The following is a 24278-nucleotide window of genomic DNA, read 5'->3' on the forward strand; positions in this document are numbered from 1 at the left end:
GAGACAGTGAGAGAGAGCATGAGAGGCGGGAAGGTCAGAGGGAGAAAGCAGACTCCCCATGGAGCTGGGAGCCTGATGCGGGACTCGATCCTGGGACTCCGGGACTGTGACCTGAGCCGAAGGCGGTTGCTTAATCAACTGAGCCACTCAGGCGCCCCTACTGTCATCATTTTAACTTTTGGAGGTGGATATTTAAATAATGTCTCCAGACTAATTTTCTAACATTTACATTTAATGTTATTAGGTCCCTTACAACAGGGTTTTAGTTGCTTCCTACACAATTTTATATGTATATTTTGTTAATTTTTTATATGTTTTATTTTAATTTTTTATTTTACTTTTGAGTTTTTTATTAGCCCTTTAATTTCCAAACATCCATGGATAGCTATCATATTTGCACTATTATCAGAGAGTTTAAAACATTACCAGCCTGTTAAAACTTTCTGAAACTTGCCTAGAATGTGCCAGTTTTGAAAATTCTGCTATATATACATACTTGTTGGTTAGCTTTGTTGATTACTAATGAAAAAGTATTAATATGCATTAATTGTGAATTTGTCTTCTTTTAAATTCTGTCAGTTTTCTGTGTTTCAGGCTATGTTATGTGCGTACAGATATGGGGTTTTAAGTCTTGTGGCTTGACTCATATGACTTTATCTTTTACAGTGTCTGTTGTTTTAAAGGCTACTTTGATTGGGGGGGGGGTGCCTGGGTGACCCAGTTGGCTGAGAGCCCAGTTCTTGATTTCGGCTCAGTTATGACCTCAAGGTCATGAGATCGGGCCCTGCATCAGGCTCCATGCTCAATACAGAGTCTGCTGGAGATTCTATCTTTCCCTCTGCCTCTACCCCCGCTCTCTAATAAATTAATAAAGGCCACTTTGTTTCATGCTAGTATGGGTACACCAGCAACACATCTGTTGTGCTTTGGAGGGAAACTTTGTCACTTATAGTACATGGCCACTTCCATACATGGTCACAATCCAATAAAGTAATGAACTATTCAGTAAGTTTTATTAGAGAAGAAAGAAGAGAAAACAGGAAAGAAGGAGAAAAGGGTTCATGTCCTTAACATCCTATGAGTAAATTATATTAGTTTTCTGTGACTACTTAAACAAATTGGCACAAACTTAATGGCTTAAAGCAACACAAATTAATTATCATACGGCCCTGGGGAAAAGCTCTCTGAAGTGAGGTTCACTTGGCTAAAACCAGGGTTTTTGCAGGGCTGTGTTTCTTCTGGAACTTCTGGGGAGAAGCTATTCCCTTCCTTTTTCCAGCTTCTGGAGGCTGTCCTCATTCCTTGGCTCATAGTCCATCTTCAGAGTTTGCCGTCTTTCAGTCCTGTAAACACATGGCTTCAGACTCCGCTTGCTTCATCACATGGCCCTTTCTATCTCTAAGACTCTTTCTTCTGCCTCTTGTGGTTGGAGGGACCCTTGTGATTATATTGGACCCACACAGATAATTTGGCATAATGTCCCCCAAAGGGCAGCTGACTAGTGAACTTAATTCCACCCACATTCTCAATCCCTCTTCTCCATGTAACTAAGCATAGTCAGAAGTTCCAGGGGTAAGGATGTGACCTCTCTAGACCGCCCGTAGTCTTCCTATAACATGCTATTCTGAGGCCCCACCTAAAACTTAATGCTAATTATCTGAGTTCATCATCTTCTGGGGCCTTCTCAATTTCAATTGTTTGTTTTTCCAGGTATACAGGAAGAGATTAATAGCAGACCAGGGTTGCTCAAGTCTGTCCATTCCACAGCAAGTCCTGTTTTCAGGAATGGCCCTGGGGAAATAACCTTTGGAATATTGTTGTAATATTCTGCACGACACAGATGTTTTTGTGTGCCTCAGTCTCTGGGCCACCCCTGCCTACATGGTAGGATTGCTCTGAGGGGCTGAGGTCTGAGTACGAGGTCAGTGAGGCAGGCGCCACCCCAGTCAAAACCGAGACCGGAGACCCAGCTGAGCTTCCCGTTCACTAAGGCTTTGAACCTGTTACCACCCAGTGCTGCTGGGGGAACTGATCATGCCCCATGTGACTCCCCTGGAGAGTACTTGGACAGCTTGCTCCTGCTTTCTCTTGGACTTCTCCTCATCCTCCGTTATCTCTTTGCTGATTCCAGCTTGTATACTTGGCCATTATAACCGTACTGCCAGTGTGTTGGCCTGAGTCCTGGGAGTCGTTCTGGTGATACTCAGAGCCTGCGGGAAACCTGGGAGCCCTGGGCATACACATGCTGCAAGACTGGTGCTCTGGCGTCAGCATCAGCTCCCACTTCTCCTTTTCTTGGCCCCATTCGAAACTGAGGAATCCACAGACTACTTCAAGTGATACTGTGTGTTTCTGAGGTCTGGCTTAATTCCATCTTCTTTTGTCCCTTGAACTTGATTATTATTTTTCTCCTGAATCTGTGAGACTGTTCAGATTCGGCTTACCTTAGGTGCTTTTTAGTTGTCATTGCTTTTCTCTCAGCATCTTGCCTCCTTTGCACGGATGAAAACTGACAAGTACATTGTAGTTGAAAGCGGTGCAGAAAACTGGGCTCATCTTGAGATGTTTCTAGTCCCCCTCTGATAACGTCCTGTGGCTCTCTGAGGCCATGTTTACCTGACACAAGCTTGTTCTTCAGGCAGAAGCACACTTCTCTCTGTTCCCACTTGTGCCTGCCATTAATCTCATGAATTTTTCCGTGAGCTCACTTACTTCTTGTAGTGTGGTTCCAAATGCTGCCAATATCAGCCAGATAGGTGCTACTACCATTCGATTTTCTACTCTTTTCCTAAAAGGACAAGTCCATTAGCTTCACAGTCTGCCTCCTAATTTACCTTTGCTGACAAGTTTCTCTGACTGCAATCTCCAATTGCGATTGTTTTTCTCTCTTCCTTCTAATTCCTTATCCCGTGCTACATTAGGTTTTATTCGTGGCAGCAACCCACTGCTGATAGCAATTTCTGGCTTCACATGGTAGACATTTATTTCTCACTCATGTTGGTTTTATGTAGGGTGTAGCTGTGTGACACATGGAACTGGGGGTGAGGACTGTTTGATCTTATAGCCTCCCCATCAGAAATAGGATTTGGGGGTTTTTTGTTTTGTTTTGTTTTGTACTTTGGTTGGCACTTTTGTCCATAGCACATTGTTATAACTAGCTGTATGGTACAACTACAATGGGGCTGGAAAGTATAATTTCCTATTTCTTAGTGGGAAAGGAACTGGGTATCGATCAGCACAACAAGGCCATCCTGAGAACTAGCATTTGTTGACTTGTGCCAGTCTCCAGGGTAGGAGACTTCTATACATGATTTCTCTTAATTCTTACAAGAGAATAGGTTTTGAACTTGGTAATTAACCTGCTGTGAAAAAACAGAACTGTTGGTCGCTTCCCTGAGGCTTCTGTAGGTTTAGAGCTTGCCTGTAGGTCACGTGATCACTTAGTACAACAGCCAGGGTTTGAATCCTGAGTCTGACTCAGTCTAGATCTGTATGTTTTCCTCTTCTGCATAAAGCGTTTATGCAGTACTGATTGACCAAGTAAATATTATGTATTTTGGTACATGGTGTTGTCTTATTCAGTTTTCTTTGGGGGAATTTTTGTTTGTTTGTTTGTTTGTTTGTAGATTAGAAAAGCAGGTCTAGTGAAGTTTTACTCATCCTATTTTATATAAATAAATAAATAAAGTAAGTAAGCTTTCCGTGGACTTTGTGGGTATACTTTGTATGGGACTTTTCATATCATTAGTATGGATTGCAGTAAACCATAATTGGCACAATGCATATTTTCATAAAATCACAAAGTTGTTTTGGTTAAAAAATAAGTTTTGGGAAGAAATTATTGAATTTAGTTCACTCTTCTGTGTGAGGCAGGACTATGGCTTATAAAAACATCTCAAGAAAACCCTCATTTTCATGGAATGTGAACATAGATCTTGTGTGTGGGAGGAAATGTGATCTGACACCTGAAAACAAGGGACACCAGGGGCTGTACCTCCTAAACATGTACAATTTATGCCAAAACCAGCTGTTTATATCAAAGCTTGAAATACGACGTTATGAGTTAAGACAGGCTGCATTTTGTCTGCATATTGGGAAGAGCAGATGGCCTGCTTTGTGCCACATAGCGTGCACAGTGCTGCAGTGTGATTTTTCGTAGACTTTTTATGTGACCTTAATTTGAAAACGGGTACCCTTACTCCCAATCTTTATGCCATTATGAGCAAACTCTACTTGTCAGCATCTCCTAAGCTTCTAAAATAAACAGGAAACCGCTTCTAAAAGATGAGGAAATAAAGTTGGAAGAAAGGTGAAACAAAATTAACCTAATGTCACAAGTAATCTTCTGTCAAAAGAGTCCTTGGGCAGAAATATGGAAAAACTACCGTTAGCCTTCCAGACCAGTGATACACAGATAGGTTCTGAACTTGGTAATTAACCTGCTGTGAAGAGTCTTGATTATCAAGTATGACCATAACCCTTTTGTTTTAGAGAAAAATATTTGTAACTTTACAAGTTTTCCTTCTGAGATGGATGTGTTTTCCTGCTAATTTTGCAGCCATATGGTTTCTTTAAATCATTCAGACGGGTCGCAGCCGGGAGTGGCTGTCAATAAAAGAACAATTTGTCTTTAAACTGAACGCACATGATGGTGCTTTTGCTGCCACTAGTTATTGATTGTATGCTGGGGTCTGCCCTTTCTTTTCACAAGTCTTAAAGCCATTGTTTTGTGTCCTTGAAAAGGCTGAATTGTACTCTGTTCCTTTTGCATAGTTCACTAACATTCTCTGCTGAAAGCTGATCTTTTTTTTCTTCTTGATGATACATTTTCAGAGTTGTTTGGGAATTACACTTACAGAGAAACTTGAGTTTTCTTAGTAGATTGAGACTACAGTAGGTGCTCTTTTCTTTTTCATAACTAGGCTTTAATTATTTTTGGATGTGAAAAGGGCCATTTTGGTCATGGTATACATTTTAAGGAGAGGCAGGAGACCTTTTGATATGCAGATGAGTCAGGCAAGATAAATTAGGCAATTCTGTGATAATGAGCAACCCCCTATATTAGGGGTTTAGAGTAAAGAAGGTTTTATTTCTCACCCTTACAGCATGACCATCATGGGCTAGGGAGCTCTTCCCCACATCCTCCTCATGCCAGGACCCAGGATGATGTAATTACCACCCGAAACATTCCATGTTGTGTCAGGGCAAAAAAAAAAAAAAAAAAAAAAAAATATATATATATATATATATATATATATATCGTGTGTGTGTGTGTGTGTGTGTGTATCTGTATTTCTAGAATCCAGATGCACTGTTCTTAAAGCTTCCTTTGGACTCTCCTGTTCAGATTTTCATTCTCCAGAGAGTTGCGAGGCCAAGTCAGAATTAAAAGGCAGTTCAACCTGCCTTTTGCCCAGAAGTAGAAGAGCTGGAATATTTGTGAATAATTCTACCAACAACTGCAGAAATCATGTACATATGTTGGCATGCATATATTAAGAAAATGTCTTTTGGGGGCACCTGAGTGGCTTAGTTGGTTAAGCATCTGCCTTGGGCTCAGATCATGATTGTAGGATCCTGGGGTCGAGCCCCATGTCAGGCTCCCTGCTCAGTGGGGCATCTGCTGCTCCCTCTCTGTCTTCTTCCCCTCCCCTGCCCCCACATGTGTGCGCTGTCACTCAAATAAATAAATAAAATCTATAAAAAAATATTTTTGAAAAATTTGTGATTTGGGGAATTCTTTTTTTAATTATTCATATCCTCTGATTTTGTGGGATAATTATTTAGAATCTAAATAATTATTTAGAAGCTATCTGAAAAAAATTATGTTATACATAGATTGTAGTAGCTTTTTTTTTTTTTTTTTTTTTTTTTTGAGAATCATCTGTTAAGTGTCTTGACAACTGGAAGTAACCATTCTAGATGCCATTATCTTGTTACATTTCTCCCTTTGGTTAGTCTGGTTTTGACAACAATACTAATTTTTGAAGGTGTTCTTCATCTTGAAACACTAATTATCATGGAGGATTAGTTGAGAATCACTGAACAGAGTCTGTAATGAGAACCCACATAGCTTACTGAGCCAGCCTGAAATAGGACTCAAACTATAGCACATGTACATACTAGCCCTATTTAAAGCCTCAGATCTTATAAATTCTAGGTTGCAAATTCATAAACCTCTCCTTTTAGAAAAGATTTTATTTTTTTTAACTTTTTTTTTTTTTTTTTTTTTAAGTAGGCTCACTGCCCAGGGTGGAGCCCAGAGCAGGGCCTTGAGATCAAGACCTGAGCTGAGGTGAAGAGTAGGATGCTTAACCGACTGAGCCACCCAGGCACTCCTTAAGATTTTATTTTTAAGTAATCTCTACACACAGTGTAGGGCTCGAATGTACAGCCCCGAGATCAAGAGTTGCACAGTGTACTGACAGAACCAGCCAGTCTCTCCTAATTGTAAACAGTTTAGGAGTTTGTTGTTCTTCTCTGGGTATTATGGTATTATCCATTGTGTCTGAAATTGATGCTGTTTATTGAAAAAAGTTTTTAATCTAGTACAGTGGGTCTCAAATTTAGTTGGACATTAGAATATCCCAGGGGATTTACTAAACATGAGTTATAAACTCTGGATATTCCAAAGGAGTAGGTATTAGATGGAGCCTGTAATGTGTGTAATGTGTGCAATCCACGTAGATGCTGATGTAGTAATCTCTTCTACTAAGTATGTCAAATATTCTTAGAGATGTATAGTAACTAAAATTTCTAACACGATGCCTGGTACTTCAGTACTTAATAAACGGTGGCTGTTGTTAATTTTTTGCGTTGCCTGTCAGTGTTAATATTGTGATTTCAGTTCTTATTGTACCAGCATGAAAAACAAAAGCCTGCATCCCTTTGGGATTTGCAGTTTGCCGTTTGAGCAGAAGGTAAACAGAAGCCTTTCAGGCATTCCCCAGGACAGATAACCCTACAGTGAACATTTACACTCCTGACTTTGGTCCAGTCACATAGATTCTACCTCCCAGAGATATTTTATAAGATGAATGCAACAAAACATCATGAAGAGTTTCTCTCACAGACAAGTTTAGTAATGAGTTTGGGTAACAGTTGCAGCTATGCAGAGTTCCGTAAGACTAGCTAATATAGGACATTAAGGAGAAAATGAGTAAACTAGAAATATTCAGTAATTATTTCTAGAACTTCCTCTGTGTTGTAGACCAACAGTTGACAGATGCTTTCTGTTATAGAGACCAAATGAAGGAGGACAGTGAGGGACAGAAACTTCTAGCCACCCCCTTTAAATCCCTTCATTTCTTCATCCCTAATAGATGTAAGAGATTGGGTGAACTTTCCTTTGACACACCTCTAGGAAAATCTCTGAGAAGACCTTCTTGGAAAGCTTTTTGAAGGAGGAGCCTTTTCTGGTATAGATCCTTTTTCCATCCCACTGCTTCCCTTCTTCCCTCTTGGAACACATTTGTAAAGTCTGGGGCTCTAGCAACCGCCTTGAACTATGAGTCACATTTAAGGAAAGAAATCCACGTTACTCAGGATGTTAGAGCAGTAAATGAGGAGTGAGCTTCAGCCTCTGGTGTTTTAGAGTTGTCAAACCTGTGTTACACTACCTGTATCTCTGAAACATTAAATTTCCATCTTTAATTTTTCATTCATTTTCTTCTTTGTTACTCTTGGGGTGGTTAGGAAACAACAAAAGTGTTGGAAAGAGGGAAATATAGTTTGAGAAAGGTATAGAAGATAGAAGTAGAAGACAGAGGATGAGAGAAGTAGCTGGAGAAAGATGCCTACGTCTGGACACATCCTGAGGGAACTGGAAAAAGAAGAAAGCTGGGCAAAGGTAGGCAGGGAGGTCGGCTGGAGAAAGCAGAGAGAAGTGGGTGTGACGTTAGAAAGGAAAAGCAAGACTCACCTCGCTTTTACACTTACAGGAGTTGGTGAAACTCTGGTTGGGACCGGTTTGATTGTGGTGTCTATCCCTCACAAACCCAGAATATTTTGTCTGCATGACTGTTTTAGGTGGTTCTCCAGCTTCTTCACAGGCCTTCAGCCTTCTGTTGAGCAGCATAGCACAGATTTTTTTTTTTTTTTTAAGATTTTGTTTATTTATCAGAGAGAGAGAGGGCGAGAGCAAGCACAGGCAGACAGAATGGCAGGCAGAGGCAGAGGGAGAAGCAGGCTCCCTGCCGAGCAAGGAGCCCGATGCGGGACTCGATCCCAGGACGCTGGGATCATGACCTGAGCTGAAGGCAGCTGCTTAACCAACTGAGCCACCCAGGCGTCCCGCATAGCACAGATTTTTAAGGAGTGTTACAGCACATTACATTCTAATGTTTGCTTCTTGCCATGGACTGAACCTGGTGTAGTGACGTGCACATAATTGAAATCCATCCAACACTTTACAGAAGTAGGTTTCAGTCATTTTATTTTACGTGTAATGCATTATGTATTTTATTTTATTTTTTATTTTTTTCAAGTTCTTCTTATTTTTTTTTAAATTAGTTTCAGAGGTACAGTTCAGTGATTCATCATTTGCATATAACACTGAGTGCTCATTCCATCAAGTGCTCTTCTTATGTCCATCACCCAGTTACCCCTTCCCCCAAGCCCCCTCCCCTCTAGCAAACCCCAGTTTGCTTTGTACAGTTAAGAGTCTCTTATGGTTTGTCTCCCTGTTTTCATCTTTTTTTTTCCTTTCCTTATATATTTTATTTTAGTAAAAGTTTTACATACTGGAAATAGATGTAGTGAATTAACAGTTTCAAAGTAGCATAAACAGTTCTAACAGTATAAATATATTTTGGTCACTCTAGGAAATCAGGCTGATAAGTTATATTTATGCGAAAGTAAAATATGTTTAAAAGTAAAAATGCATTTAAAAGTAAAAAAGAATCTAAGTTTTACTCTTATGTCACTAAGCAATTACAGACTAATTTCTTTAAAATAATGTATTTCCAATTATGTTTTGAAACAAAGATGTATTCAACAGCTTAAATACCTGTAATTATTAGAAAAATACAATCCCAGTGGAATATACAATCCCAGTGGTTTTATTTATATTCAGGTAGAGACTATATTTCTTTCTGTACCAGTTATTTAAAAAAAAAAAAAAACAAAAAAAAAAACAGTGTATCCCTGAAGAAAATTGAGATTTCTGCTTATTTTTTAAAGGTTGGAGTTTCCAAGATATTGCAGAGAAGAATGAAGTAAATTTGTATGAACAGCTGCTGTATTCGAAACGGTGCTGCAACAAGGGAGGGTCTGTTATTTGCCACCTGCGTACAATGGTGCAACGCGGGGTCTTAGGAACAGACTGCTAACCACTGAGTCTGTTGTGATTTTTCCTCACCATCTGGAGTTGGGCAGTGCTGCCTCACTTTACGGGGCCAACTTTGCCTCAACAAAGAAAAAGAGGGAGGAAGCAGGGGTCGTTGCAAGGTGGGCCAGCTGCCAGGCGCAATTAGTGGGATTGTCCTTTATTGCTAGACATTTTTAATTAACAAACATAAAAGAGCTCACTGAACACAAAGAGCGTACCTTTTCAGAAACAAAAAGAATGAATGTTCATTATAGTCACAAGCAATAATCACAAGCAAAGAAAAGATATTTCTAAAACATCACCTATTTAAACAAACATTCTCATGTAAACCTCACAGATCTGTATAGAATTTGCCATTGAGACTCTGTTTAAGGCAGTCAGGAGAAGGTGGAATATTAAGGTTTGATGAGGAAACAGTAGCTATTCATTCAAGTATTTGAATTTGAATTATTTCTAGCCAATTTTTTTGTTTGTTTTTTCTTCTTCTCTAACCAGCTTTTTGAGGGGAAAGCTCTGAGTTTAGAATTGGGACTTAGGTTTCAATTTCAAACTTGCCCTCTTGTAAAGGTGCTAGTTTGGGTTGGTTATTTAACTTTCTCACATAAAATATTTTACTTAACCAGCTAAGCTTGACATTTCTCACATAGAGACAATGAGAACAAATGTGTACATCTCTCACACTGGTATTAACATATGAAGAGTCTTTATACACAAGTATAAGGTCAACAATAGAATAAAGGAGTTACTTATATACCCTCCACTGTCCACTAAGTGAATAATACAGTTTTGTTGGCTTCACCAGGAATTAATGTTTGAACATTTGCTCACGATTAGCTATTAATAGCATTTTCAGGCATCTGTCAATTGAGTTACAGTCAATCAGGTATTTATTAAGAACTTCTGTATCACTAGCACTTTTTCTTAGACACTCATATTTTATGTTCCAATTAGGAGGTTAAGAATAATAGTTATGAATATACTGTAACATACACACTTTCTGGTTTTGAAAGGTATGACTGCTAAGTGTCATTTTTTCCCTTGCTTTTGTTTTGTGTATATGTCATATGCTCCCACACCCACTTGTCCTTAGGGTATTCAGTCTCAGAGGTAAATGAAATGACAGCAAAGATCTCAGATCTAATATTGATATCATAGACAGACTCAAATATTTGTACCTTGGGTCTGGGTGGGCATATATAAGCCCATGTATTTCCTATTATGAAATAATCATTTGACAATATTCCTGTTCCATAATATGTGTTTTGGAAACTACCAAAATATCAGGGAATTGCTGTGTCTTCTTGTGATGCAAAAATCTGGATATAAAGAGCCAGCCATAAATCCCATATCTGCCTATCTAGATATATAACAAACATATGTGATGCACATATAACACAGAAATTAAATGTCTCAGAGACTGCTTTTCAGTTTGCTCTTCTATCAATAATATGTATATATACCCTCATGAACTCTTTAGTCATGTGAGTTATGGGGAAAAGCATTGTTTCATTTGGTAATGCGTAGTCTATATGCAAATTTTGACTTCAGTAAAAGGTGTTGGGAACACTGGATGTTCACATGCAAATGAATGAAACTGGACCCATACCCTATGTTATACAAAAATTAACTTAAATGAATTAAAGACTTAAAAATAAGACCCAGAAGGGTGCCTCATGGCTCAGTCTGTTGAGCATCCAGCTCTTGATTTCAGCTCAGGTCCTAATCTGTGGAGCTTGGTATCCAGCCCTATGTCAGGCTCCACACTCAGTGGGGAGTCTTCTTCCCCTCTCACTCTGCCCCCCTCCCTCTGCTTCTGCTCTCTCTCTCTCTGAAATTCAAAAAAAAAAAAAAAAAAAAAAAGGCCCAGAACCATAGAACTCCTAGGAGAAAACACAGAAAAAGTTCCTTGACATTGGCCTTGGCAGTGAGTTTTTAGATATGACACCGAAAGCACACATAATGAAAGGTGGAAGGAACAAGTGGGACTATATCACTAAAAACTTCTGCACAGCAACATAAACCATCAGGACAATGAAGATGGAACCTATGGAATGGGAGAAAATACTTGCAAACCAGGAATGTTTATAACTGACAAGCAAAAAAACAAAACAAAACAAAAAAAAAACCAACAAACAAACAAACCCAAATAATTTGATTTAAAAAAAAATGGGTAGAGAATCTGAATAGACATTTTTCCAAGGAAGACATAGCCAGCCATGACCAATAGGTACCTGAAAAGATGTTCAGCCTCACTAATCATTAAGGAAATGTGAATCAAAACCAAGTATGTGGGAGAAACCATTTGTGGAAGATACTATCTTTTCACCATTAAGTATTCATGAATCACTTGTAAAGTATTAGTTGGCTGTGGTATTACTGTTCCCCCACCCCCCAAGATTAATTTATTTATTTTGTGACAGAGAGAGCTGGGGAGGAGCAGAAGGAGAGGGAGAGAGGAAGAGAGAGGATCTCAAGCAGGCTCCTACTGAGCACAGAGCCTCACTCAGGACTCAGTCATCCTAGGATCATGACCTGAGCCAAAACAAGAGTCTGACCCTCAACCGACTAAGCCACCCAGATGCCCCTTGCTTCTTAATTTCAATTTTGAACTGTTTATTTTTAGTATATAGAAAATACAGTTGGTTTTGGGGTGTTATTTTTCTATCTTGCAAACATGTTAAAATTATTTATTCTAGTTTATAGGTTACTGGTATGGGATCATGTCCTTTGCAAATAAAGAAATGCTTACATCTTTTCTTTTTAATCCGGATTACTTTAATTTTTATTTCCTGTTCTATTGCGCTGGCTATAACCGCTGGTAAAATGTTGAACAGAAGTAATGAGGATGGATATACTCACCTTCTTTTCCATTTCATGGCAAAGGTATCCCTTCCTTCATTCAGTGTGGTTTTAGTTGTAAGGTTTTCTAGATGCTTTTTATACACTGGAGAAGTTTATTCTGTTCCTGGTTTGTTGAGAGTATTTATCATGAATAGATGTTGGATTTTGTCATATGCTTGCTGTGCATTTGTTGGAATGACCTTGTGGTTATAATTCTTTATTATATTTTATGATGCATTAAATTAATTGATTATTGATGTTATATCAGTATCATATTTCTGGGGTAAATTATATTTGCTTATGATGTGTAATTTTTTTTTTATGTGTTGAAGCATTTAAAAAATGGTTTGTTCAGGCTCTATGTACATATGAGGAATATTTTTTTGTGTAGTTTTTTCTTTTGATTTTCTGCCCATAGTTTTGGTATTAGGGTAAAGGCACCATAGAATGAGTTGATATGTGTTTCTTCTTTCTGTTTTTTTTTTCCTCCCTCTCATTGGTTCCTTGTATATCTTCTTTGTACAAATGGTTATTCAACTCCTTTACCTGTTTTTAATGGAGTTTTTACTGTTTTTTGAAATATCTTCAATAATTATATTTTAAGTCTATTATTATAGTTTTCATGTACATACTTTGAAATTTCAACCAACTTTACTATATTCTATTCCCTCCCCCAACCAGTCAGTAGAATATTTTCTCAATCCATAGGAGGATGAATTACAGGTAATTAATTTATGTCTGTTCTGCGTATTGCCTACTTTAGCTGTGGGTCACCTTTTTTTTTTTTTTAAAGATTTTATGTATTATTTGAAAAAAAGAAAGAGAGTGAGAGCATGAGCAGGAGGAAGAGCAGAGGGAAAAGCAGACTCCTTGTCGAGCAAGAAGCTGGACCCTGGCTTAATACCTGGGCACTGGGATCATGACATGAGCCTAAGTCCAACACTTCACTGATTTTAAAGTTTCCTATTTATTTTAAATGTGAGTTTCTAAGCACACCAATTTGAATCTATATACATATTTGGACAACACGTGAACTTTAGTTTGGGTGACCTTGCTCTTCTGTGTCATAGCAGAATTCATGTGTCTTTAATCTTTGTTAGGGCAGAATTCCTGTAATGGAACATTCTGATCTGCTCCTGGGAAGGGGGCTGTGAGGGTGCAGCCAAGCTATACACCTGGCCACATGTGTTCTTGGAGTTGAGATGTCTTACTATTAAGAATTCTGGTTTTCACTCAGTCCCCCTATTTTGATTACTCTCAACTATGTCTGGTTTCCTTGAGCCAGAGGTTTTTTTTTTTCGAAAACAGAACTTCCTTCTTCTGCTCAGGTATATGCAGGAGATGGGGTCTATTCCCCACACCATTGTTTTCTTGTATTAATTTCAGCCATTCTGACCAGTATGAGGTGATATCTCATTATAGGTCTGATTTGTATTTGCCTGATGATAAGTGATGTTGAGCATCTTTTCAGGTGTCTTTTGGACATCTGGATGTCTTCCTTGGAAAAATATCTCTTCATGTCTTCTGGCCATTTTGCAGTTGGATTACTTGCGGGTTTGTTTTTTGTTTTTTAAATTTTTTGATGTTCACTTATCTAGGTTCTTTATATATTTTGGACACTAACCCTTTATTGGATATGTCCTTTGCAAGTATCTTCTCACATTTAATAGGTCATCTTTTTCTTTTGTTGATGGTTTCCTTCACTGTACAGAAGCATTTTATTTTGATGTAGCACCAATAGTGCATTTTTGCTTTCGTTTCCCTTGCCTAGATGTATCTAGAAAGGTGTTGCTACAGCTCATGTCAGAGAAGTTATTGCCTATGCTCTCTTCTAGGATTTTTATGGTTTCAGGTTTCACATGTAGGTCTTTAATCCATTTTGAATTTATTTTTGTGTGTGGTGCAAGAAAGTGGTCCAGTTGAATTCTTTTGCATGTTGTTGTCCAGCACCATTGGTTGAACAAACTCTTTTTCCCATTGGATATTCCTGTCTCCTTTGTTAAAGATTAACTAACCATATATCCTGGATTTATTTCTGGGCTCTCTGTTCTGTTCCATTGATCTTTATGTCTGTTTTGTGCCAGTACCACACCGTTTTGATTACTATAACTTTGTGGTATATTCTGAAATTTGGGATTGGGATATCACCAGCTTTGTTCTGCTTTTTCTAAATTGACTTGGCTATTCAAAGTCTTATGTGGCGCCATACAAATTTTAGGATTCTTTGTTCTAGTTCTGTGAAAATTGCATTTTGATAGGGATTGCATTAAATCAGATTGCTTTGGGTACTGTGGACATCCAAGCAGTATTAAGTCTTTGAAACCATGGGCCATGGAATTAGTTTCCATTTGTGTCACCTTGATTTTCTTTCATCAGTGTGTTATAGTTTTCAGAGTACAGGTCTTTCACCTTTTTGGTTAAGTTTATTCCTAGGTATTTTATTCTTTTTGGTGCATTTATAAATGAGATTGTTAATTTCTCATTCTGCTGTTTCATTATTAGTGTATAGGCATTCAGCAGATCTGTGCATATTGATTTTGTATCCTGTGACCTTACTGAACTCATTTATCAGTTCTAGCAGTTTTTTGGTAGAGTCTTCAGGCTTTTCTATATATAGTATCATGCCATCTGCAAACAGTGATAGTTTTACTTCTTTCTTACCTATTTGGATGCCTTTTATTTCTTTTTCTTGTATTATTGCTATGGCTAGGACTTTCAGTACAATGTTGAATAAAAGTGGTAAGTGTGGACATCCTTATTGTGTTCCTGATCTTAGAGGAAAAGTTCTCAGTTTTTTACCATTTACTATTATGTTAGCTATTAGTTTTTCATATATGGCCTTTATTATATTTAGGTATGTACCCTCTAAACCCACTTTGATGGTTTTCATCATAAATGGACATGGTACTTTGTCAAATGCTTTTTTTTTTTGCATCTATTCAAATGGTCATATAGTTTTTGTTTTTTCTCTTGTGTATGATGTCTCATATTGGTTAATTTGTATATATTGAACCATCTTTGCATCCCCAAAGTAAATCCCACTTGATTGTGGTGAATGATTTTTTAAAAATTTGTTGTTGTGGGCGCCTGGGTGGCTCAGTGGGTTAAAGCCTCTGCCTTCAGCTCAGGTCATGATCCCAGGGTCCTGGGATCGAGGCCCACATCGGACTCTCTGCTCAGCAGGGAGCCTGCTTCCCTCCCTCTCTCTCTGCCTGCCTCTCTGCCTACTTGTGATTTCTATCTGTCAAATAAATAAAATCTTTAAAAAAATTTTGTTGTTGTATTTGTTTCACTAATATTTTCTGAATAATTTTTGCATCCATTTTCATCTGAGATATTGGTCTATAGTTTTCTTTTTTCATGGTGTCTTTATTTGATTTTGAAATCAGTGTGATGCTGACCTCATAGAATGGATTTGGAAGCACTTCTTCCTTTTCTTTCTATTTTTTGGAATAATTTTAGAAGAATAGTTATTAAGTCCCCCCTCCTCCCTTTAAATATTTGATAGAATTTGCATGTGAAGCCATCTGGTCTTAGACTTTTGTTTTTGGGAGTTTTTTGATTATTGATTCAATTTTATTGCTGGTAATAGGTCTGTTCAAGTTTGCTATTTCTTCCTGATTCAGTTTTGGTATGTATATGTTTCTAGGAATTTATCCATTTCTTCTACCTTGTTCAATTGTTGGCATATAATTTTTCATAATATTCTATTATAATCCTTTGTTATTTCTGTGGTGTCAGTTATTATTTCTACTCTTTCATTTCTGATGTTGTTGATTTTTTTCTCTTTTAATGAGTCTGGTTAACAGATTCAAAGACCACTCTCCTGTTTTCATTGATCTGTTCTGTTGTTGGTTGCTTTTTGTTTTTGTTTTTTAGTTTCTATATCATTTGTTTCTTTTCTAAGTTTTATTATTTTTTTCCTTCTCCTGGTTTGGGTTTTGTTTGTTCTTCTTTTTCTAGCTCCTTTAGGTGTAAGGTTAGGTTGTTTATTTGAGACTTTTTTTGCTTCTTGAGGTAGGCCTGTATTGCCATATACTTACTTTTTAGACCACTTTTGCTGCATTCTAAAGTTTTTGGACCAATGTGTTTCATTTTCGTTTGTCTCTGTGTATTTTTTAATTTCCTCTTTCATTTTATGGTTGACCCATTCATTGTTTAGTAGCATGTCTTTTAACTTTCATGTATTTGTATTCTTTGCAGACTTTTTTTCTTGTGGTTGATTTCTATGTTAATAGTGTTGTGGTCAGAAAAGATGTATGGTATGACTTCAGTTTTTTTTAATTTATTGAGAGTTGTTTTGTGGCCTGACATGTGATTTATTCTGGAGATTGTTCTGCGTGCACTTGAATGTGTATTCCAGTTTTAGGATGGAATGTTCTGAATATGTCTATTAAATCCATCTGATCCATGTGTTGTTCAAAACCACTGTTGCCTGGTTGATTTTCTATTTAGATGATCTATATGTTGGTGTAAGTGAGGTGGTAAAGTCCCCTCCTATTTTTGTATTACTATTGGTTAGTTTCTTTATGTTTGTTATTAATTGTTTTAGGTATCTGGGTGCTCCCATATTGGTTGCATAAATACTTAAAATTATTATATCTTCCTGCTGGATTGTCCCCTTTATGATCATTATAGTATTCTTTGTCTCATTACAGTCTTCGTTTTAAAGTCTATTTTGTTTGATACAAGTATTGCTACCCTTGCTCTTTTTACACTTCCATTTGCATGATAAGTATTTTTTCAGCCCTTTACTTTCAACCGGCATGTGATTTTAGGTCCAAAAATAGTCTTTTATAGGCATTATATTGAGGGGTCTTTCTTTTGTATGCATTCTGTCACCCTATATATTTTGGTTGATGTGTTTAATCCATTTAAATTCAATATAATTATTGATAGCTATGTATTTAGTGCCATATTATTTCTTGTTTTATGGCTATTTTGTAGTTCTTCTCTGTTCTTTTCTTTTTTTTTTTAAGATTTTATTTATTTATTTGACAGACAGAGATAACAAGTAGGCAGTGAGGCGGGCAGAGAGAGAGAGAAGTGAAGCAGGCTCCCCACTGAGCAGAGAGCTCGATGTAGGGCTTGATCCCAGGACCCCAGGACCATCACCTGAGCTGAAGGCAGAGGCTTTAACCCACTGAGCCACCCAGGTGCCCCCTCTGTTTCTTTCTTTTCTTGCTTTCTTTTCTCATGGTTTACTGGCTTTATTCTTGTCTTTACTTTTTCCATATCTATTAATGGTTTTTGATTTATACATAGCATCCTGTGGATTTAACAATCACTACTATTAAGTTGATGGTCACTGAGGTTTTAACTCATTCTAAAAACACTAAATTTTTATTCCTCACCCTGACACATTTTAGGTACATGGTGTCACACTTTACATCCTTTAATTTTGTGAATCTCTTGACTGATTTTTATAGATACACTTAATTTTACTGCTTTTGTGCTTTCTACTTTTCTTATTCATGCTTATAGTCTGTCTTTCCTTTTCACTCAGAATCCCCTTTAACCTTTCTTGTATGGCTGTAGTGGTCATGACTAATAGTCTAGTATAGTGACTAGTAGTCACCACTAGTAGTCTAGTGGTCATGACTTCCTTGAGCTTTTGTTTGTCTGGGAAACCCTTTATCTCTCTTTCTAGTCTAAATGATAGCCTCAGTGGATAGAATATATTTGGCTACAGATTTTTTTCTTTAAGTCCCTTGAATATATCATATCATTTCCTTCTGGCCAGCGATGTTTCTGCTGAAAAAAATCAGCTGATAGCCTTATATATAGGGTTTTTCTTCTGTATGCCACTGTTTTCTTTTCTCTTGTGGCTTTTAAAATTCTCTATTTGTCACTACTTTTGCCATTTTAATAACTACGTGTCTTAGTATAGACCTCCTTGGGTCAATTTTTGTTGGGAGCCCTCTGTGCCTCCTGGATCTGACTGTGTTTCTTTACCAAGATTCCAGAAGTTTTCAGCTAGTATTCTTCAAACAAATTTTCTGCCCCTTCTTCCTTCTCTTTCTGAGATTCCTATAATGTGAATGTTTTTATGCCTGATGGCGTGCTGAGTTCCCTTAATCTATTTTCATTTGCTCCTATTATTTTTTTCTGTCTCCTGTTCCTCTTGCTTACTTTCTATTACTCTGTCCTCCAGGTCACTGACCTGTTCTGTTTCTTCTAGTCTGCTGTGCATCCCATCTACTGTATTTCCAATTTCAGTTATTGAGTTCTTTATCTCTGATTCATTCTTCTGTTTGTGTTTCAGTCTTTTAAATAATTATTATTATTCTTTAAGTTTCTATTTAAATTCCAGTTAGTTAACATACAGTGTAATATAAATTTCAGTTGCACAATATAGTGAATCAACACTTGCATGCAATATCCGGTGCTTATCACAACAGGTGCAATACTTAATCCCCATCACTGATTTAACCCTTTCCCTTAATTACTTTCCATTTGGTAACCATCTATTTATTCTATATAGTTTAAAGTGTGTTGTTATTTTTTAAAATTTTTATTTGAATTCTCATTTGTTACTCCACCCTTTTCTCAAGTCCAGTGAATATCTTTATGATCATTATTTTAAATTCTCTGTCAGGCATATTACTTATGTTTGTTTTGATTAGATCTCTTGCTGTGATTTTGTTCTATTCTTTCATTTGGGACATATTTCTCTGTCTCTTCTTTTGTCTAACTCTCTGTGTCTGTTTCTCTATTTATTGGGGAAGTCAGTTACATCTCCTGCTCTTGCAAATAGTGGCCTTATGGAGAGGAGGTGCCCTGCAGCACAGGATCCCCTGTTCATTAAAACCTGGTGGTTTCAGGCTGTCTCCTGTGTGTGTTATGTGCATCCAGTTGTTGTCTCTTTAGTCCACTTTAGTCCAGTGAATCTCTTTGCCTGTTGTGGGCAGGGTTTAGTCCCTGTGTTGTTAAAAGGCTAGTCTGGAGCCACCCTTTGTTTGGGTTGCGTCAGACCAGGCATTTGCCAGAGATGCTGTAGCACCGAACTGCAGGAGTTTCTCCCTGTGTTGTCCTCTCGGAGGGTTTCATTGGTGGGCAGGGCCTGCAGTCAGACCAGATGTCTACCCCTAACCATTGCTCTGGGTGTAGTCACACTGGTGTGTGTGGTTATCTTCTTCTCACCTTGGAGCAAGAATTACTGTTGTTGCTGTTTGCACACTGGTAGGCCTGTGGCTCCACTTGGGAAGATTCCTGAATTTGGAATGGGGGGAGGGGTGCATGGGTTTGCAGAAAGTGTGGGAGCAGGATGCACAGTATTAATGAGGTTTGTGCAGGTTGGCTGTGGGAGGGGACCTGGTGCTGATTTGGGGAACTGCTACTGAGGGCACGTTGGGGAGGGTGGGTCAGCAGAAGTGTCGGGGTAGGGAGAGCTGTGAGCAAGCTAGGTGGAGTATTTGTGCTCTGCTTATTCCCTTAGGTGTCCATGTCTCTAGGCTGGGGGACAGGGGAGGAAAATGACAGGTGCCATTTGTTATTTGAGAAGTCTCCCAAAGGTCACTGTCCTACTCAGCACACATGCTGAGATGAGTAAACAGATCCCCTTCTAGTGTACCCTGGGTGTTTTTCAAACTGCTGCTGCTTTATTATATCTCAGTGGGGTTCTTTGCTCTGCTGTGTGTTTAACAGTGGGGACTCCATTTCCTCTCACCCTCTGGCTCTTGCAGAGCTGGGCAGTTGGTTTTTAAAGTTCCAGGTGTTAAGCCTTGCTGTTGATAAGAATCGGAGAAATTAAGTCCCTCTGGTTTCCAAGGCCAAATGTTATGGGGCTTAGTCTTCCAGTGCAGATACCCTGTGCCTGGGTGTCTGGTGTAGGGTCTGCTCCTTTTCCCTCTTCATGCCTGCAGTGACCCTCCTTCTGTGGGCAATTGTGGGTCAGCTTGGTTCCCGACTGTCTGGTCGAGTACTGTCTGGTTGGTACCCTTCCTACTGTTTTTGATATGTCCTCTTTCCTACATTTAGCTGTGGAGAGTCTGTTCTGCCAGTCTTCTTGTCAGTCCCTGGATTATTTACACTCATGTGGGTGTGATGTAGTTGTTTCCATGGGACAAGGTGAGCCTAAGATCCTCCTCTGCCATCGTCCCTGGCAGTTCTTGATCTTGAGTTTTTAAATTATTATTAAAATACACACTCATTATAATAGTCCAGAAAAGCCTTAACTACATAATATAAAAATTGAAAAGTTAAAAATGTTAATTGTGTTGTTTTCCACAATATTCTATGCACATATATAACGTTATTATACATATATATCATATTACATTATACACATTACACTATGTACATTATATCATATCATGATTTTAACATACATGTAAGGATAAGGTTATATCTGAATGAATGAATATGAATTATGCAATATATAAAATTGCAGATATGTATTGAAATTGTTGATAAAAATTTAAATTCTGTTTTAACTTGTGCTGTCATGAGCACTGGTACATTAATACCACTTCTTGTGTTATCACTTCTAATGTTGTTACTATCACTGCATTGAGAGAAAATGCCAGAATTTCAGTAGTGTCTACTTATTGCTATATATTTAGATTATTAGAATTTTTTACTACTGTGATTTTTTTTACAATGAACAACTTTTGCACCTAACTTTAATATTCTATATTTGGAATTATATCCCTATGTAAATAGATTTTCAGGAGTGGAATTAATAAAGAAAACATGTTACTATTTAGTGTAAAACTGCTTTTCAAGTGTTTTTTTCTCTTTTTATGTCATCAAAGCAATATGTCAGAGTTAGGAAGATCAATCATTGGAAGATTATAAAAAGTTGGGGTTTTTTGTATCAAAAAATGTTATAATCTCATTCACAGTTTAGAGGCGATAAATGGAATAGTAGGCAGGGGAACTAGTTAAGAATCGATTACAATGAACTAGGCAAGAAAAAAATGTGAAAACCTGAAAACATTTTGCGATATAAGCATTTATTCATTTATTTATATTACTTATTTTCAATTAAAGATTGATCAGGCACCTACTCTGTTCTAAGAATTGTTCTGGGCACTCTGCTAGGTGTTTACTATACTTAGAGACCAGGGCCCACACACACTTTTCTGGGCACGTAAATAAAAAGCAGAATGACGTTGAAATATTGAGGACATAATGGGGACAACCTGGTGGAAAATGTGGCTCTCCATTTGAGATTTGGTGTCACAGTGGATGATTGTATCCCTTACCTGTGTCCTTTTTTGCTCTGTTTCTACAACATTCCCCTCTTTCCTCCACCATCCCTAGAGCTTTTTCAACTGCATAATCTCGATTCATCTTTCAGAACTAGAATAGGTATGTTTTTTCCAGGAGAGCCTCCACATTGCTGCTTTCTGGTGCTTTTTATTTCTTAGGAACTGAGAAGTAGTGTCCTTCAGCAACATACTTAATTTCGGCTCTGAATTCCTGTTTTTGTAACCATAGTTCTTCTTGTTTGTATATTTCTGCAAGAAAAGAGTTACAGATCAGAAAAGAAGACAAACATAGTATGAGAGTCTTTACATTCATGGATGTCAGTCATTTCTAGAGAAATAGTTTTCTCTCAAGCATCTCTTCCATGTGAAGGTGCAGTGTGGGTCAGCATCTCACCCATCCTGGCATATCCTTAGTCTCACATAGCCAGTTCCACTTACTCTGCCTTTTTGAAACTTCAGAGATAATGTGATTATGTGATTGATTTTCTTTCATATCAAATGAGGAGATAAATGGTATAGATACCATCTTGTATTGATTCATTTTCTGTAGAGTTGACTCAAACATGATTACTGTTGTTTCGCTTCATTTAAGAGTCCTACATCTCTAGCAACTTGTAGAATTGATGGTTTTTTAAGGAACAGACTCTCTGTTTATTTTTGAAAGACTGTAAAATTTATAAACTAAATCATAATTAAGTTTCCTCTCAAAAAACTCTTTTTTCTTGAAAAAAAATCTTCCTTCTATTTATCATAGTTAGAAAGTGAAGAATCTGTTTTTACCCTACTTTGTTGACACCACATTAAGTCTGATAGATATAGTACTGTATTGACATATCATAAATGGAAAATGCTCATAGTGCTTTTTCCACTTTTCTCTTTGATAAAACTGTTTTATTTGGTCATGGCTGTATTTTGAAATCATTAGAAAAAGTGAAGAACTTTATTAAAAATAACATAAAATGATTTAATTTGACAATGATCTGTACATAGAGAATGTATTCATGTCTTTGCCAATGTCTTATTTTGATATTGAGACAGTATCTTATTTTCCGTCATGAAATTTTACAGGTCAAATTATATAAATCTACATTCCATTGGGAAATATAAAAATGAAAACAACAAATTCTGTTAAAGACATTCCTTTTCTAGCTTCTGTGTCTTTCATTTTACCAGTGTCATCTGTCTCCATATATGTTCCATAGAAATATAATTAAAAGTGTTGTTTTCCTTTTTTTTTTTGTTTCTAGGCAAGAGCTTTATACAGGAACTTTCTAACCAAGGAAAATTGGAGATATTTACATTTAGTTTGTAACATATCCTTAAAATACATTCATTAGCCATCCTCAACAATGTGTCTTTTAGAATTCTTTTCCAAACTGTTTAGTTAATCTTCCTCTCTCACTTTTTGTAAGTTTTACTGTGCTTATAAATGTTTCTCAAGAAATTTGGTACTTGATCACATGTGGTTTATATTATTGCTAGTCATATTTTTTTGGTATTTTTAGAGATTATTTATTTAAGGGAGAGAATGAGAGCATAAGCAGGGTGAACAGCAGGCAGAGGGAGAAGCAGGCTCACCACTGAGCACGGATTCCCAACTTGGGGCTTGATCCCAGGATCCTGAGATCATGACATGAGCCAAAGGCAGGTGTTTAATTGACTGAGCCACCCAGGTGACCCCATATTTTTGATTTTAAGATCCATCAAATTTGGAGCTGTGATCTTTTTCCTGGATATTGTTTATCCTATAGCAGGAATCAACAAACATTCTGTAAAGGGACAGTTAGTAAATGTCTTTGGGGTATACAGCTCTTACATTATATGCGAAAGCAGTCAAAGACAATACACAAGTGAATGAGTGTGACTATTTGTTGATAAAACTTTATTTACAAAAAGGGAAATGGATTGGATTCGGCCATAGTTCACAGATTCTTTGCCCATAGCAGAATCTAAGAACAATACTTACAGGAGCTACACAAGTAGCATGAATGCAACAAGCCAGGAGCATTTCTTTCACAGGAAGAAATTTTTTTTTTTGTCTATTAAAGAGTTTGGTGTTCTTTAAGAAGCATATATGCTTTTCTGTTTTTCTAAACATGTCCCTGTTTTATTTCTTGGTTTCTGACAGAGTTGGGCATAAGAGAAATTTAATTGTTTTCTGTTTACCATTACCATAAAAATAAGAATGGTGTCACGGTCAACATTATACTTTGGTATAGACAGCAGAGAGTAGTGCATACTGTGGCAGTGGGGATAATGGCATGTGGGAAAGAGGCCAGTGTTTTCAGATATTCCAGTTATTCAAATTATGAGAATGACTTACACTGCAATTTTCACAGATTTTAAGTGTTTACAAATAATTTAATAATTATGTAGGTGAAGAATGTACGATTTATGTAAAAAAATGTCTGCAGGCTAGGACTGACCGACATTTGCAACATTGGTTTGGTAGCACACAGCATACAAAAGGTGTTTGAGGAATAAATGCCAGGTGGGTGTCATGTTATTTAGAGGGCTGAAAATATAAATTATGTTAGTTTAGAAAGACTAGAAATATCAAGCCTCTCATTTTCTCTTATAGACACAAAATGGTCACCATTTGGTCATTAGTCATAGAGAGATGCCCAAAGGTGTTTCTTAGACTAGAACTTGTGTTATCTAATTCATGTCACAGGAATAGAAAGCTAATTGAACATAGTGGAGGTGAGAAAAAAATGGCCATATTGAGTTTGTAGGGAGGTAGACTGAGAAATAAAGATAGATATTAAAGTTGGATATTAAAGTTGGATAAACTGTAATTATGCGTCAAGTAGCAGACACGCTCTGAATGGGGAGAAAACCAAGATGAGCCTAGACTTTACCAAGATTTGTTATTTAGTGGGGTAAAGACATGG

This window comes from Mustela nivalis, assembly GCF_964662115.1.
Source record: "Mustela nivalis genome assembly, chromosome: 2".
NCBI classification, from domain to species: domain Eukaryota; kingdom Metazoa; phylum Chordata; class Mammalia; order Carnivora; family Mustelidae; genus Mustela; species Mustela nivalis.